General features: G+C 43.7%; 1 long non-coding RNA gene across 1 annotated transcript in view; it reads right to left on the bottom strand.

Moving 5' to 3' along the window:
- Positions 1 to 678: 678 nt before the first annotated feature.
- Positions 679 to 17307, bottom strand: part of LOC120398646 — a 50887-nt gene continuing 34258 nt past the window's right edge. Inside the window, exons 3-4 of the long non-coding RNA XR_005594597.1 lie at positions 3502 to 3606; positions 679 to 854 (exon numbers count right to left, since the gene is read on the bottom strand). This is a non-coding gene — a long non-coding RNA (uncharacterized LOC120398646). The remainder of the gene's footprint in view (positions 855 to 3501; positions 3607 to 17307) is intronic.

Genomic DNA, 17307 nt, shown 5'->3' with positions numbered 1-17307 from the left:
TTAGTTGGGAATTGGTCCTGCTTTGAGCAGGTGGTTGGATTAGATGACCTCCTGAGGTCCCTTCCAACCCTGATATTCTATGATTCTATGATTATATTGTGTCTTTGGATATTAGTTTTTTAGTAACAACAATCTGCAAAGAAAAACAATAGCAATAACAAGAGAGGCAGATCATTTCCCTGTAGCCTCTCCTCATCTAAGGGAATTAAACCTTAGTTTATTAAAGAATTTACCCTTTCAGTACCTTGTCATAGATACTAATTGAAAAGAAAAAGCATTACTATGCAAAAATTTGTGATCCAGGTATGATTATTTGAATTTCCCTTTTAAAAAACAACTGCACAAATACAAGTACAACGTAAAGAAAAACGGAGAAATTAGCCCTTGCTTTGTACCTATTTTAGACTAAGTTAAACTATGTTACCATAAACCATCAAACTAAATCACATGCATATTTATGGTACTAATCTAGAAGAACATACAAGAAACTTTAAAACAAACCAGAGCTATTTAGAATGATTTACTCTTTAATTCTTTCTCATAGGTCTTTTGGTACAACCCCTTGTCAGTCAGAATGCTTCATTGATCTCAGTCTGAAGTTCTGCTTGAAAACTGATGGCACAACCTACCCCCATACCTAGGAGCAGGATGCTGATTTAAGCAGTGGCAGGGGTCCCTCTGGATCAAGCCTGTCATCTCTTTTCTTTACTTCATCGTGTGACAAAGGTAAGTTTTAAAAGGGTGCTCACAGAGCATCTTGTCTGGCTCCCAAAATAATGTGACTTCTCATTCCTCAAATGCGCACTGTTGGAAGAATGCCACTGATTCACTTCTTGTTTCATTGCAAACCCATCCTATTAAGAAAAGTGAAAAATGTTACTTTCTTTTAGACTTTTAATGAGTGAATCACTAAAAGCTGTATGTAATATTTTTAATAAAGGCACCAAAATACACAAAGTAAGTGACAGAGAATTTATATACAATTGGGTCACATTTTGAATAAAAAGGGGGAAAGCTGTTCTACCATGTATAAATACTTACAGTCACTGGGCCAGAGAGAGAGAGAGAATGACTGCTGTCTGATGAACAGAGCACTCACCTGGGAGGTAGGAGACCAGGGTCCAGTCCCCATGCTCCAATAACTCTTTAATTACTTATCCAAGCTAGAACAGCTCCCACAAGGGAGACTGAAGGAGCCCCACATCAGAATATCCCATATATCAGTGGTAGGAGCACGTACCTGAGAGGTGGGAGACCCCTGTTAAAACTCTCTGCCACAGGGGTGAAATTAATCCTATGTTCTCCACATGCCCAAGGTGAGCGCTCTAACCACTGGGCTGAAAGTTATGAGATGAGCACCACCATCCCCTGCTCCTCTAGTTGCCAGATTTTAAATGGGACCTGATCCAGCGGAGGCCTCTGAGCATGCCTACTAGATCAGGCTCCATGTATGAGTAAGGCAGATGAAATTCTATCATATCTTAGTTTCTGAATTACTCTGGGGCTTAGGTGGGAGTTGGCACCCAGATGTCTAAAGTGAGGCAGCAGTGTCCATGCTCAGAGGCAGAAACGTATGGGCCTAGGGATCTTTTACTATGAAAATTAAGGCACAGAATGAGGTTAGGCACCTACAGAGTTTGGTAGGACTTTTGTGAATTGCAGCGAAGTCAAAACTGGGGCGTAGGCACCTAAACCCAGACTTAGGTGCCAAAGTACCTTTGTGAATCCATGTCACATAACTTTAATGACAATCCTGGTAGCTCTCAGTGAGAGCTCTGCTCTTCTACTCTGTTTGCTCCGTAACTGGCAACATGAGAGTCAGAAAGGAGCTTGTAGTTGAGGACCTGGAACACTTGGACCAGCTCTAAGGGCAGAGTTAAGCTGAGTTAGCCTGGTGCTAGTTGTGGGGATGAGAATCAGCCTTTCCATTGGCCCCATAACCTACAACCACAGTGGCTCCTTCAAAGCTTATGCTGACTGCCAGATAGACAGTTAAAGCTTGGATTCAAGTAAGCACATGCCTAAGCGCTTTGCTAAATTGCAGCCTTTATTAGGAATTTTTTAAAAGTGAATGTATTGTATTGGCTGGATGAGTATTTCTTGGCATATGCACAGACACCTCCAAAGGGCATGGATACTTCTGCCTAGGAAAGGCCCCTGACTCAGGAAATTACAATTCTTTGTAGAAGTTCAGGCGGAGTATCTGTTTTTCATGACTGCGAGAGGAAAACTGAATGTAATAGTAACACTAGCAGCAGAAGGGGAACTATCTGTATCTTCTCTTCTTGCATTAAAGGCTGAGGGTTTTGTGGTGTTTTGGGTTTTTTTTTGTTTGTTTGTTTAATAAAACTTGTAGTGCTTAAACTTGAACTACTGTCGGGCCACACGGTCACATAACAGGACATATTATTTGTATTAAAGTCGTGCCTAGAGGCCCCAATGATGATCGGGGTCACGGTGTGTGTGGCATTGTACAAAGAGATATTAAGAGACAGGCTGTGCCCTGAAGACAGTAAGTTATAAGAAAACAAGACAAATAAAAGGTGGTCAGGGGAATAGAGCTCAAGTGAGTTGCCCGAGGCAGAAAAACTCATATTACAGGGGTCCTAGTTTAGTGCTTGATCCTGTGGAACGTCTTGCTTCTTATATAAGATGGGACTTTGGAATTGCTTGAAAAGTCTGGTAAACCTGCAAGCAAAACTGTTTGTTTTTGTAGTTTTTCATGGGAAAATGAAACCTCCAGTTTGGATTCCCTCCAGGTTGAAATAAGCATTTAAAAGCAAAAATGAAGCTTTAACCCCCGCTACTTGGATTTGCTTATAGCTACACATATTAAAGTCTCTGTGACTGCTTTTGAACATTTGAAAGCTTTCCTTTTGTTTTATATGCCTACCTGGACATGCCCATATAATAACCATGCATTTAAAGTTTCCAAATGGTGCCATGGCTATTTTATCCCTAATGGAACATCTCAAAGCGGAGCACTGGAACTAACTGCAGGAATTTGATGGCTCCTTTGAAGCAAGTCTTTTAGGATCTGGAGTTACAACAAGCAATTATAGCAGCTCTGAAGACACTTTAAAGTCTGTTGGCCAAATTCAGCGATGGTGCAATGAGGCACAACTTAATTAAGATCAGTGGAGCTGCGAAACTGTTGCATCCAGCTGTAATGCATGCACACTAACTCCCCATGCTAGAAACTCATGATGAGACAGTTATTTATAATAACTACTGTACATACACAAGTCTTACACCTCAGGACCTCTGGATTATTTTTCTTCAAAATAGAAGAAATGGATAAGCTCACACTGTCAGTGTTTGATCCCAAAGGAGGAATGTGAGATTTTTTCAAGGTTCCTTGTAAAAATCGAGGGCCTTCTTCTCCTCTCAGACAAATGTAAATCAAGAATAATTCCACAGAAGTCAGTGGAGCTAGGGTAGTGTAAAAGAGAGGAGAGATGTGCGACTCGAATTATTACCAAAATAATTCTCTTGATTTACCATTACGATGACAAACAGGTAAGTCGCAGAGCTTCTCCATTCATTTTGTCAGTGTTTCTGGGTACCAGAATGTAACCTTTATCCTGAAGTCCAGACTCAGTTGTCCTGTGTGGAGAGAATAACCAGAATTCCTCAAGCTGACATTTGATTAATTATAAAAGACCCCTAGCAAAAGCCACTTCTCAACTAATTTCATCCTCTCGCATTGTGGGGCTGTCATAGGTTCCACCCCCACTCTGAACTTTAGGGTACAGATGTGGGGACCTGAATGAGAATCTCTAAGCTTAATTACCAGCTTAGATCTGGTTTGGCTGCCACCACCCAAATCATTTAAGAGTTATTTGGGAAACTCTGCCTTCCCCCAAAAAACCTTTCCCTCCCTGGGTAGCCTTGAGAGACTCCTCTACCAATTTGATTATTCCTCTAATTGCACAAAGTCACAAAAGAAAATAAACATAAACCTATTTAAGCTTTTCTAAAACTCACTACTCTGATAAGAGGCTGGTTCCTTGATCTTTTCCACTCCGGCTAAAACTGAAACTGACCAAGACAAAGGGAACTTCCCTCCTTCCTTTTGAAACATCCTGTCCCCCCATTGATTCTTCTGGTCAGATGTCAGCTATGCTAGGTGAACTTCTTAACCCTTTACAGGTAAAAAAGGCATTAACTCTTAACTATCTGTTTATGACAGGGGCAAATCCTGCCCTCTCCTCTTGGAGTGTGGAAGATGCCCTGGCAATGGAAATAACACAGTTTTGCAGTGCAAGGAGGAGAGCTGGACTTGGAATGAGGACACCACTGAAAGATATGCAGCATTTCTCTTCAAGGACTCCTTACTGCTCAATGGACTGGATGAGGGCAGGTTCAGACAATCCACTGCTCTTGTCTTTCCCCTCTTTGTAGTAACGTATATATGCCCAAATCCTCTCTTCTAGCACAGAACATGAATGTTGGGTTATGCATTAGGTAGCTGTATAGGGAGATGGACTAGACAGGAAGGAGCCTTCCTCCACACTGGAGGATAAAGAAGCTACAAGAGCTATTACCTCCATCTTAAGTTTTCCTCCACAGAGAGGAGGATGTGCATAGCCCTAAAGATCCTTAAGTGAGACTGACACAGTGTATAGGCCTCATGCTGCCCTCTGTAGAGAGAAGAGTTTCACCCACCATCAGGGACTACAGGTCTCAAACCTTGGGCCATAGGGCTTTTAGGAGCCAGTAAGTTCCAACCTGCTACCCAATGTGTCTAGCTACTAGTTGTCAGAACTAGAAGCTCAACTCCAACAGAGGACTCCAGTCCTGGGCTCTGATTGGCAGAACTCAGAGGGTCCTGACTGGTTCCCTGCTGGTATTTCAACAGAGCATAGGAACAGGAAGTTGTCCATGCAACTGGGTTTTCCTTGCTTAGGGCGGCTTCCCTTATGCCGCCTGCCTTATGATCTCCTGGTATTCTGGCCCTGCCTGTCTCCTGACTCTGTCAGCCTTCTGCCATATCTTAGCCTCTGATCTCTTGGTATATGACTCAGCCTAGTTCCTGACTCCTGCTCTGACCAAGAGGTCAGACTGCCCATGTTCTGTTTATGACACCCACTAAGAGCATCAAGGAAATTGTTAGCTCATTTAATGTCTGCTTAGCCTTTCTGTTATAAACATGCAGCTAAGGGTGGCATAAAATTCCTCTTTACCCTGTAAAGGGTTAATTCCTCTTTTACCTGTAAAGGGTTAAAAAGCTCAGATAACCTGGGTGGCACCTGACCAAAAGGACCAATAAGGGGAGAAGATACTTTCAAATCTGTGGGGGGGAAGGTTTTTTGTCTGTGTCTCCTGGAGTCAATAAGGAAACAAGGCAGGGAAAATACATCTCCCTAAGCCATATCTGAACAAACATCTACTGTTGCAGAAATAGTAAGTAATACAAAAAATGCATTAGATTATTTTTTGTTTTAGCTTGTGAATTTTCCCTGTGCAAAGAGGGAGGTTTATCCCTCTTTTTGTAACTTTAAGTTTTGCCTAGAGGGGAAATCTTCTGTGTTTTTCAGTCTTTTGTTACTCTGTAAAGTACTTACCATCCCAATTTTACAGAGGTGATTTTTTTTACCTTTTCTTTAATTAAAATTCTTCTTTTAAGAACCCAATTGATTTTTCATTGTTCTTAAGATCCAAGGGTTTGTGTCTGTGTTCACCTGTACCAATTGGTAAGGATATTATTCTCAAGCCTTCCCCAGGAAAGGGGGGGTGCAGGACTTGGTGGGATATTTTGGGGAAACAGGAACTCCAAGTGGTCCTTTCTCTGATTCTTTGTCTAAATCACTTGGTGGTGGCAGCATACTGTTCAAGGTGGAATTTGTGCCTTGGGAAAGTTTTTAACCTAAGCTGGTAAAAATAAGCTTAGAGGGTCTTTCATGCGGGTCCCCACATCTGTACCTGAGAGTTCAGAGTGGGGAAGGAACCCTGATACTTTCCATTACAGAGACCTTTTAAAAATGTATTTCTACTACAGACTGCAAAATGTATGTAACAGAACCCATTCACACCAACATTCCCATCCAATTCCTTTCTAGATCTTATTGTTAAAATCCAGATTTTGGGGACTAAATGAATGCATAGTTAAACTAAACTTCTGTGTTATTACATAGGTATTGCTTAACAATGGACATCATTTTTTTTTAGCTTAAGAAAGTAATCAGACATATGACCAGGCTGGGACCTTGCATGCCAACTGCATTATTATGGATGTTTTGTTAGCAATGGAAAGACTGCTAGATCCCAAACTATGGAAAGGTACAGTGTATCTCTATAATTCTGGCTTATTTACACTGCTATTTGTTTGAAGCCATTTAAGATAGTAAAAGGAAAAACGTATTCATTTGAATAATTTTAATAAAACCACTGGCGTATCAGAGCACAATTGGTTTGCCTCAGATGTCGTGGGCTAGATCCTCAGCAGGTGGGGACTGACATAGCTCCATTGAAATCAGTCATGCTAGTTTACATCAGATGAAGAGCTCGTCTAGTTTCTTTATTGCCATAAAAACATGAGCTGAGTCACATTTTCCATTTGTCCTCTAGTCCTGTAGCCAGATTTCTTTATTGTTGATGTTAATAATGATCTTGTATTTATTACATAGTGCCTTTTACTCAAGTGTAAGTATGCGGGCAGATACATCTAGAAATAATCTAAGCCTATGACAGAGCCAGAGAGTGTTGTGATTTAGACAAGTGATGAATGCATCTCCTCTTTTGCTTCCGTTTCTTTTTCTACTTCTGTAGCACCATTTTGGACCCCTCTCTGGTCTTGGTTGCTTCCATTTTTTGCATGTCCTCTCCACACCCTGCCTCTTCTCCTTTTATTTCTGCATCTTACAGCTCCGCTCACTCCACTGCTGTTGTTTTCAATTTTGTATCTGCCACTTCTGCTACTTACAGCTAATACGGCCTGACATAACTGCCACATTAGTACAATATCTCAAATAAACAAAGCTGCTTGACTCTGACAGCTACTAGTGGTTGACTGCTATTTCTGCTTTTGTCAGATACTATTGTCCCGGTGGTTTACTCAGTATGTATCAATCTTCAAAGGATTTTCAGAATGTCTAACTCTTCATGCTGTTACAGTCAGTGCGTCAAAGTCTACTCTCACTTGCACCAGTGTAAATCTGGAGTTTATAGCAGTGTAAAATGGTGTAAATGAAAACAGAATCGGAACTAGCATTTTTTAAATATAGCCAGCTAGTTATTGATGGTAATAATATGAATTATAATAAATAATTATGGTAATGCCTGGGAACCCAAGTCATGGACCAGAACCCGATTGTGATAGATGCTGCACAAAAACAGAACAAGTCCCTGCCCCAAAACACTCATATTAAAGTTCCCAAGTTTTAGTCTTTATCCCTGTCACAGGGTGAGCTGGCTCCTGGGCTGTCTCTCACCTGTGCCTAGTTTAACTCCCAGACTGTGTGACCAGCAGCTATTGTCTGCTAGGAGATATAAGGTCAGCTTGTGTGTAATACGAGGGAGAGGTAGCAGAAGTGGTTATATGCTGATGATAGGCTTTTTGCAGCCAGGGAAAGGACTCTGTGGATTCCAGCTAGAAGGGCATTAAAGTGCTGGGAAAGCACCTGAGTAGTAAGCGGTGGTTTGCTGTGGTGCAGAAGGTGGAAGTTGGTAGAAGAGCATTAGAGAAGGAATCAGGATGATGTCTTAAGAGGCAAACTAACCAATGTAGAAAGTAGAAAGGAAAATGAGGGTGGAGACTGAGATGGATGGTGACTTAATTTATTAGGGCCATGGGCTGGAGCTGGGATAGAGGATGGGAATGGGATCTCCTTTACTCTATGGTGCCGCGTAGGGAGGTGGTATGGAAATCCCTGCAGTTAGAGGGGGAAAAGAACTGTTGAGGCTGGTTGGAATTTTTTTTTTTTTTGGTAAACTAAATCTTATTTGGACTCTGTTCCTTGAAAAAGGGAAAGATTCAGGCTTGGCCAGAGGGCTAAACATCCTCAAAACTCATATCCAATCCGAGGGAAATGCCATTCACACAGGGGAAGCTAAGGCAGCAGCCATGTCTTCCTGCTGGGGAAAGGCATGCTGCTATCACAGTCCCACAGAGTAAATGTCTGTCTGCATTTACAGCACATTGTTCAGAACTGCAAGCAAGGCCAGAAAAGTATGAGGATTATAGGACAATGTGCACATACGTTAACTAATACTGTAGAAAATATCCATTTGGCTTAAATATTTTAGCTATGAAGGGCTAAGCATTATTATTATGTGCACATGCTTAACCATTGTCACAGTAAATCAGGAAAACATATGCTGGTTTCAGTGAGCAGTTACAGGATGAAGCAAGTAATGATAAATTGGAGCTTTTTTAAACATCTTAATGCTGATAGCAATAGACTAGAGAAGTGCTGGAACCATCTTTTCTTGAGATATGTACAGCTGGTCTAGATGACCCATCCAAAATAGATCTTGGCAATAGCATTGTCTTTTCCAGAGGTTTGTCATGAACCTTTAAACCAGTGTAATGTAATCTGGTTTCAAGGTTCACCACATTTGGAGAAACTGGAGGAAGCGCCCACCAAGATCCAGTACTAAGAAGGAATAGGAATGAGAAGTAAGGATCTGACTGTATTAGTACTATGGCTCTCTACACAAACATCCCACACACTGATGGAATACAAGCTGTCAGGAACAGTATCCCTGATGATGCCACAGCACAACTGGTTGCTGAGCTCTGTGGCTTTATCCTCACACACAACTATTTCAAATTTGCTGACAATATATATCTCCAGATCAGTGGCACCACTATGGGCACCCGTATGGCCCCACAATATGCCAATATTTTTATGGCCGACCTGGAACAACGCTTCCTTAGCTCCCGTCCACTCACGCCCCTTCTCTACCTACGCTACATCGATGACATCTTCATCATCTGGACCCATGGGAAGGAGACTCTGGAAAAATTCCAACACGATTTCAACAGCTTCCACCCCTCCATCAACCTCAGCCTGGACCAATCTACACGGGAGGTCCACTTCCTCGACACCACGGTTCAAATAAGTGATGGTCACATCAACACCACCCTATACCGAAAACCTACCGACCGCTATGCCTACCTTCATGCCTCCAGCTTCCATCCCGGACACACCACAAGATCCATTGTCTACAGTCAAGCACTGAGGTACAACCGTATCTGCTCCAACCCCGCAGACAGAGACCAACACCTAGAAAATCTCCACCAAGCATTCTCAAGACTACAGTACCCACACAAGGAAATAAGGAAACAGATCAACAGTGCCAGACGTGTACCCAGAAGCCTCCTACTGGAAGACAAACCCAAGAAAGAAACCAACAGGACTCCACTGGCCATCACATACAGTCCCCAGCTAAAACCCCTACAACGCATCATCAGGGATCTACAACCCATCCTGGACAATGATCCCACACTTTCACAGGCCTTGGGTGGCAGACCAGTCCTCGCCCACAGACAACCTGCCAAACTGAAACATATTCTCACCAGCAACTGCACACCGCACCATAGTAACTCTAGCTCAGGAACCAATCCATGCAACAAACCTCGATGCCAACTCTGCCCACATATCTACACCAGCAACACCATCACAGGACCAAACCAGATCAGCCACAACATCACCGGTTCATTCACCTGCACTTCCACCAATGTAATATATGCCATCATATGCCAGCAATGCCCCTCTGCTATGTACATCGGCCAAACTGGACAGTCTCTAAGGAAAAGGATAAATGGACACAAATCAGACATTAGGAATGGCAATATACAAAAACCTGTAGGAGAATACTTCAACCTCCCTGGCCACACAATAGCAGATCTTAAGGTGGCCATCCTACAGCAAAAAAACTTTAGGACCAGACTTCAAAGAGAAACTGCTGAGCTCCAGTTCATCTGCAAATTTGACACCATCAGCTCAGGACTAAACAAAGACTGTGAATGGCTTGCCAATTACAGAACCTGTTTCTCCTCCCTTGGTTTTCACACTTCAACTGCTAGAACAGGGCCTCACCCTCCCTGATTGATCTAACCTCGTTATCTCTAGCTTGCTTCTTGCTTGCTTATATATACCTGCCCCAGGAAATTTCCACCACTTGCATCCGAAGAAGTGGGTATTCACCCACGAAAGCTCATGCTGCAAAACGTCTGTTAGTCTATAAGGTGCCACAGGATTCTTTGCTGCTAGTACTACCACAGCCTTCCTTGAACCTCCAGGGATTGGATGCCACTGGCCCTGGGGCATTGCAGAGAACCCTCTGCAGCTCCGCTGTCATGGCCCCACTCACTCGCTCCCATGACAGCAGGGCTGCAGTGGGTTCTCTGCACTGTCACTGGAGCCACTCATCAGCAAGGAGGCTTCCTCCTTAGCTGGGGGCTTGTCCTCCATGTGGTCCTGGCTGGGGGGCTGGGTCTCTGCTCTATTATGTGAGCATCCACATGATCCAAATGTCTTCCTTGTCCCCAGGCATGAGATATTACACCTTCTGTAACATGTATCTCATGCTGGGGGACAAGGAAGGGATTATAATAGTGTGGAGTCTAGGTTTGATAGGGGTACAGATAAAGGTGGGTAAACTGTATAATTGATTCTATTGGTAAAGCATCAGAGCAGAGAGGTAAGTCTCACTATTGCTCTGGTATAGTCACACCTGGAATAATACACTTAGATTGGTATGTAAGCCCTATGCCTCAGACTGTAGATGGTAAGGATCTCGCTGCTCTCATTTATTGGTGAACAGGTGACAGTATGGCTATAGGACTGTATTTGCATAATATTTCTACCCAGAATTCCTTCAATGACATTTTGGGAGTCACCATAACTATACACAAACTCAGAATTGGTTGAGTAGTGGAACTGAACAGAGAGGTGAAAGGAGAGCTATTTTGTACCAGGAGGGCATTTCTGGTGGTAAGGATGATGCTCAAGTGTCCTGTATGCTACTTGCTTCTCTCCACTGAGTATCCTGCAACCTTGGGAGGATTCTTTGCTAACCCCTACCCCACTCTTCTCCCAGAGCTGGGGAAAGAACCCAGGAGTCCTGACTCCCAATCTGCTCCCCCCCCCAGACCTCATTCCCATGCCAGAACCAGGCAAGTCTCTGCCTGCCCCAACAGCATGAATTGAGGCCTCTGGGTGCTCAGTGTTTCTCTCCTCTTTCTGGCGAGGGGGCAGCAGCCACAGGATCCCAGCTTGCCCAGATGCCCCTACCGAGGGGCAGACAGCAGGAGAATGGGGGTTCCTATACCCATTAAGCCCTTAGCCCCACCACTGGGACTGCTGGTGAAGGAGGGCTGCTTGATGCTATGTTCCCCACAGTAACTAGACTGAGACCCAGCAACTCATTCCACAGAGGGGAGTGGGGTCTAGTCATTACATCAGGGAGGGCCTGGGAGCCAGGACTCCTTGGTTCTATCCTTAGCTCTGGCTATGATTCCCTGTGTGACTTCCTTTACATCCCTCTTAGTGCCTCAGTTTTCCTATAACTGCCCCCCCTCTTCCTCTCCCCTGCTTTCAATTAGTAAAGATGAATTAAGTTCCCAAAACTGGTCTTTTATTGCACACATTATTCAAAGAAATATATATACACAACAGAGGTAGACTGTAGAAATACAGGGGAATGAATTTGGGAGAGGGAAAGCTCATTCATTTTCCTTTTTAAAAGCAGATACACCAACCTTGCCTGTCACACATCAGTGTCTATGCAGCAGTGATTGTCTGTATCCTCCCATGAGGTGGCGTGGTAGGGATAGGGCATTGGCCCGACACCACGTGGAAGGTATCTGTGTGTGTGGGAGGAACAGGAAGGTGCTGGAAGCCAGTTTTGGATGGGCTGCAGAGGGAGGCAGTCTCAAAGATGTGCTTGTAGGTCAACCAGACTCATCAGCAAGGCTGTTTGCTCTTTCTGTTGCACCTAAAGGTCAACCAGATTCCTTTGCATGTTTACCACAGGCTGTGGTGACTTTAGCTGATATCACACTGCTGAGGGTAATGGAGGCAGAAAGGGAAAAGCTGCTGCATGCACCAGGCTGCAGACCTGGTCAGTATGTTTCTAACCTGTGTGCTACATGATGCCTGGCTAATTAATAGATGAGTGGTGTGGGACAGTGCCCTACAATGGTGGAAGAAATAAGGCAGCCCTACCCAGAAATCTTCTGCAATAGATTGCAGAGTACCTGCAGGAACGTTTCCTTGAGATCTCTATGGAGGATTAATGTGACATCCCTGTGTGCTTAAACAAACTGTTTTGCAGGGCCCCTCTGCCTAGCTGGGCCAGAAAATGAGAAGCAGATAGCTACTCTACTGCCACTGGTAATTTCACCAGGGGCGGCTCCAGGCCCCAGCACGCCAAGCGCGTGCTTGGGGCGGCATGCCGCTGGAGGCGCTCTGCCGGTCGCCGGGAGGGCGCCCCCCACGGCATGCCACCCTGCTTGGGGCGGCGAAATGTCTAGAGCCGCCCCTGAATTTCACCACCTTTTGTAACACAAATAAAAACAAATGAGTCAAATCCTAGTGAGATAAATAGAAAGGAACATAAACACTGCCTAATTAAGTGTAAAAATGTAATAAGAAAAGCCAAAGAGGAGTTTGAAGAAAGGCTAGCCAAAAACTCAAAAGGTAATAAAATGTTTTTAAGTACATCAGAAGCAGGAAGCCTGCTAAACAACCAGTGGGGCCCCTGGATGATTGAGATACAAAAGGAGCACTTAAAGATAATAAAGTAATTGTGGAGAAACTAAATGGATTCTTTGCTTCAGTCTTCATGGCTGAGGATGTTAGGGAGATTCCCAAACCTGAACCGGCTTTTGTAGGTGACAAATCTGAGGAATTGTCACAGATTGAGGTGTCACTAGAGGAGATTTTGGAATTAATGATAAACTTAACAGTAAGAAGTCACCAGGACCAGATGGCATTCACCCAAGTGTTCTGAAAGAACTCAAATGTGAAGTTGCAGAATTATTAACTATGGTTTGTAACCTGTCATTTAAATCGGCTTTTGTACCCAATGACTGGAAGATAGCTAATGTAACGCCAATATTTAAAAAGGGCTCTAGAGGTGATCCCGGCAATTACAGACCGGTAAGTCTAACATCAGTACTGGGCAAATTAGTTGAAACAATAGTAAAGAATAAAATTGTCAGACACATAGAAAAAAATAAATTGCTGGGCAAAAGTCAACATGGTTTCTGTAAAGGGAAATCGTGTCTTACTAATCTATTAGAGTTCTTTGAAGGGGTCAACAAACATGTGGACAAGGGGAATCCGGTGGACATAGTGTACTTAGATTTCCAGAAAGCCTTTGATAAGGTCCCTCACCAAAGACTCTTACGTAAATTAAGTTGTCATGGGATAAGAGGGAAGATCCTTTCATGGATTGAGAACTGGTTAAAAGACAGGGAACAAAGGGTAGGAATAAATGGTAAATTCTCAGAATGGAGAGGGGTAACAAGTGGGGTTCCCCAAGGGTCAGTCCTAGGACCAATCCTATTCAACTTATTCATAAATGATCTGGAGAAAGGGGTAAAAAGTGAGGTGGCAAAGTTTGCAGATGATACTAAACTTCTCAAGATAGTTAAGACCAAAGCAGACTGTGAAGAACTTCAAAAAGATCTCACAAAATGACAAATGAAATTTAATTTAGATAAATGTAAAGTAATGTACATTGGAAGAAATAACCCCAACTATACATACAATATGATGGGGGCTAATTTAGCTACAACAAATCAGGAAAAAGATCTTGGCATCATCGTGGATAGTTCTCTGAAGACATCCATGCAGTGTGCAGCGGCGGTCAAAAAAAGCAAACAAGATGTTAGGAATCAAAAGGGGATAGAAAATAAGACGGAGAGTATCATATTGCCCTCATATAAATCCATAGTATGCCCACATCTTGAATACTGCATACAGATGTGGTCTCCTCATCTCAAAAAAGATATACCGGAATTAGAAAAGGTTCAGAGAAGGGCAACGAAAATGATTAGGGGTTTGGAGAGGGTCCCATATGAGGAGAGATTAAAGAGGCTAAGACTTTTCAGCTTGGAAAAGAGGACACTAAGGGTGGATATGATAGAGGTATATAAAATCATGAGTGATGTAGAGAAAGTAAATAAGGAAAAGTTATTTACTTGTTCCCATAATATAAGAACTAGGGGCCACCAAATGAAATTAATGGACAGCAGGTTTAAAACAAATAAAAGGAAGTTCTTCACACAGGGCACAGTCAACTTGTGGATCTCCTTGGCTGAGGAGGTTGTGAAGGCTAGGACTATAACAGCATTTAAAAGAGAATTGGATAAATTCATGGAGGTTAAGTCCGTAAATGAATATTAGCCAGGATGGGTAAGGAAGGGTGTCCCTAGCCTCTGTTTGTCAGAGGGTGGAGATGGATGGCAGGAGAGAGATCACTTGATCATTGCCTGTTGGGTTCACTTCCTCTGGGGAACCTGGCATTGGCCACTGTCGGTAGACAGGATACTGGGCTAGATGGACCTTTGGTCTGACCCAGTACGGCCGTTCTTATGTGGTCCTTGGGGGCTGGTTGTGTGGTCACCAAAGGATACCATGCAGCTCCTTGTAAAAATAGCATGTCTGCAGCACTGCACCAGACTGACTGCTTGCCTCCCTTGCCTTCTGGTATGCCTGACGCAGCTCCCTGGCCTTCACATGGCATTACTGTGGATCCCTCTTGTAACGCTTCTCCTCCATGCCCCGAGAGATCTGCTCATAGATGTTCACATTTCTATGGCTAAATCGGAGCTGTGCCTGCACAGCCTCTTCTCTTCACAGACCCAGGAGGTCTACCACCTCTTGTGTACTCCAGGCAGTAGCATGTTTGCTGCATGTAACTGGCATGCTCTGCTGGGCAGTTGCCAGGTGAGCTCTCCACACCAACCAAACAGGAAACGAAAATTCAAAAATTTCTGGTCCTTTTACAGGGAAGGGACTTGTTCCTGTGGACCTTGCTGCTGGGCAGCAGAGTTGAAAACGGTGACCAGAAAGGTCACAATGGTCCATTGTGGGACACCTCCTGCAGGCCACTTAAGTTGAAGTGAGCAATGAGATGCCGCCACTGCGTCGACCTAACTACCTCACAGAGATGGAGTTAAGTCAATATAGCAGGCGAGTTACATCAGTGGGAGGTACTTTGCAGTGTAAATGCTGACATTATGAGGTTGATATAAGCTGTCTTACAACAACCTAACTCTGTAGTGTAGACCAGGCCTCAGACTGGATTGTGAATGGTTCCTGTGTTGGCTGCTATATCTGTTTCATGTATACTATATGGTAAATAACTACCTTTGCCTTTCAAATCAGTTTTAACATTTTTTAAGCTTAAAGTTTATAAAATAGTTATGGTTTCATATAAATCAGTATTAGCCTATCCTATTTTTTCCCCTCTATTGCTTGTACTACTTTCTTAGAAACTTGAAAATAAAATGCCTTCATTACTCTGTTCTTTTCAATTGGATAAAAAACTAATTTTTATGTATGTTAGGAGCCAGCATGGTCTAGTGAATAGAGCACAGAACTCTGAATTGAGAGACCTGGGTCTATTCCAGGATTGGTCACTGCTCTTCTCTGTGCCTGTTTCCATTCTCAGCATGTGTCTATCTAGAATGTAAATTCATTGGGACAAGGACTGTATTTCACTATGTGCCTGTTCAGTACTGACCACAATAGGCCCCTGTAGCAGATCGAGCACTTACCACCATGCCACCTCCTGGTGGTCATCTAGGAATTAGCTCAATTATAGCCTCAGAACACCTCCTGATGGCCAGTCTCCCTCCTGCCTCAGGCCCTATATCCCTCCCAGACCCTGGTGCCCCTTACCCTGGGGTTCTGCCTCACAGCAGTCCCCATGCTTTGGGTCCCCCCTCCCAGGGGAACCCCCCTCCCAGGGGAACCCCCCACCATGTGTGCCCACCTTGCCTCAGTGGCTACTGCCAGTCATCAACTAGCCCCGATTCTCTGGGGCAAACTGCAGTCTGTAATGGCCACTCAAACTGGCAAGGGGGTTGGACCTGCTGCCTTTCTTGGCCCAGCTATCTCCCTGCAGCCCCACTACCTCCTTTGGCCTTTAGCAAGGCCTCAACCTGGGGACTCACCAAGCCAGAGTTCCCCAGCTCTGCCTGCCCTGCCCTGCCCTGCCCTGCCCTGCCCTGCCCTTCCACTGCACTGCACTGCACTGCTTCAGGCAGGTAGGTTCTTCTCACTCCAAGGCTGGGGTGAGACTGACCTAGCTCCTCCCTCAGCCCTTATATCAGGGCCAGCTGTGGCCTGATTGGGAGTGGCCACAGCTGTGGCTGCCTTTCCAATTAGCCTACCCTTTTCCCCTAGGAGTGGGGTAACTGCCCCACTACAGCCCCTAATCTTGGTTGAACCCTAGGAGCTGCTGTGGTATAAATTATAAATGTTCTTAATGAAACAGAAGCCAATATGCATAGTTCTATTTTGCTTCCTTCCCTTTTTGCAATATACATTAACAGAACTAATAACTGTTCACAAAAAGCTGTTGAAAGAACATTCAGATTGCAAATTTGAGTATATAAAGTTTAGGATCACCAGAATTAAGGTTGTCTGGGCAACCAGAGATTATTTTTGTGTATCCCACCAAAAATGGTAACTTCTTCCTTAGTAACAGATTGGTAATTTAAAAAAAAAATAGGTCCCTTGAGTCAACAGCTTTAAGATGAATATTCAATGTAATAGCATCCATTTAACACACCATTTTTGAATATTACTTCTATCATTTAAAAAAAAGACAGCAAGGGTAAAATCACTGTCTTCTCATAATGTCTGCTGACCTGTCAGTGCTGCAAAATCATAGATGAAATATTGCAAATCTGCAAGCTCCTATTGGATGTCACTGGGGAAACAAAGCTAGAATAAGAAAAACAACACTGCTTCGACTTAAACAATTAAAATGTAACCTGTGATCTTCCTTCTCTGGTCTGTTCGATCAGTCAGGAGATGTCTGTCTTAGAATTAGGTCCCAACGCTAATTTATGTCTGTTTTGTCTATTTGGCTTTCACTTTCTCAAATGGTCAGACAAGTGGCTGACATAAGGGAGGATCAGCTGAGTTTTCAGTTCTAATTCATGTTCTCTTTTTTTCCCCCCTCATCCAAAAATGAAGCAAGTGAGAATGTGGCTATTTTTTCAGCAACAATTTGTTTGCCAGTAGTCAGAGGACTAGAAAGAAGCATTAATCTTGGTCTACCGGACAGAATAGAGTAGTGGTTTTCAACCTGTGGTTTGCAGATCCCTGGGGGTCC

Source organism: Mauremys reevesii, linkage group 2 (assembly GCF_016161935.1).
Source record: "Mauremys reevesii isolate NIE-2019 linkage group 2, ASM1616193v1, whole genome shotgun sequence".
NCBI lineage: Eukaryota > Metazoa > Chordata > Testudines > Geoemydidae > Mauremys > Mauremys reevesii.
The sequence above is the reverse complement of the archived record's forward strand: the minus strand, read 5'-3'. Positions and strand labels throughout refer to the sequence as shown.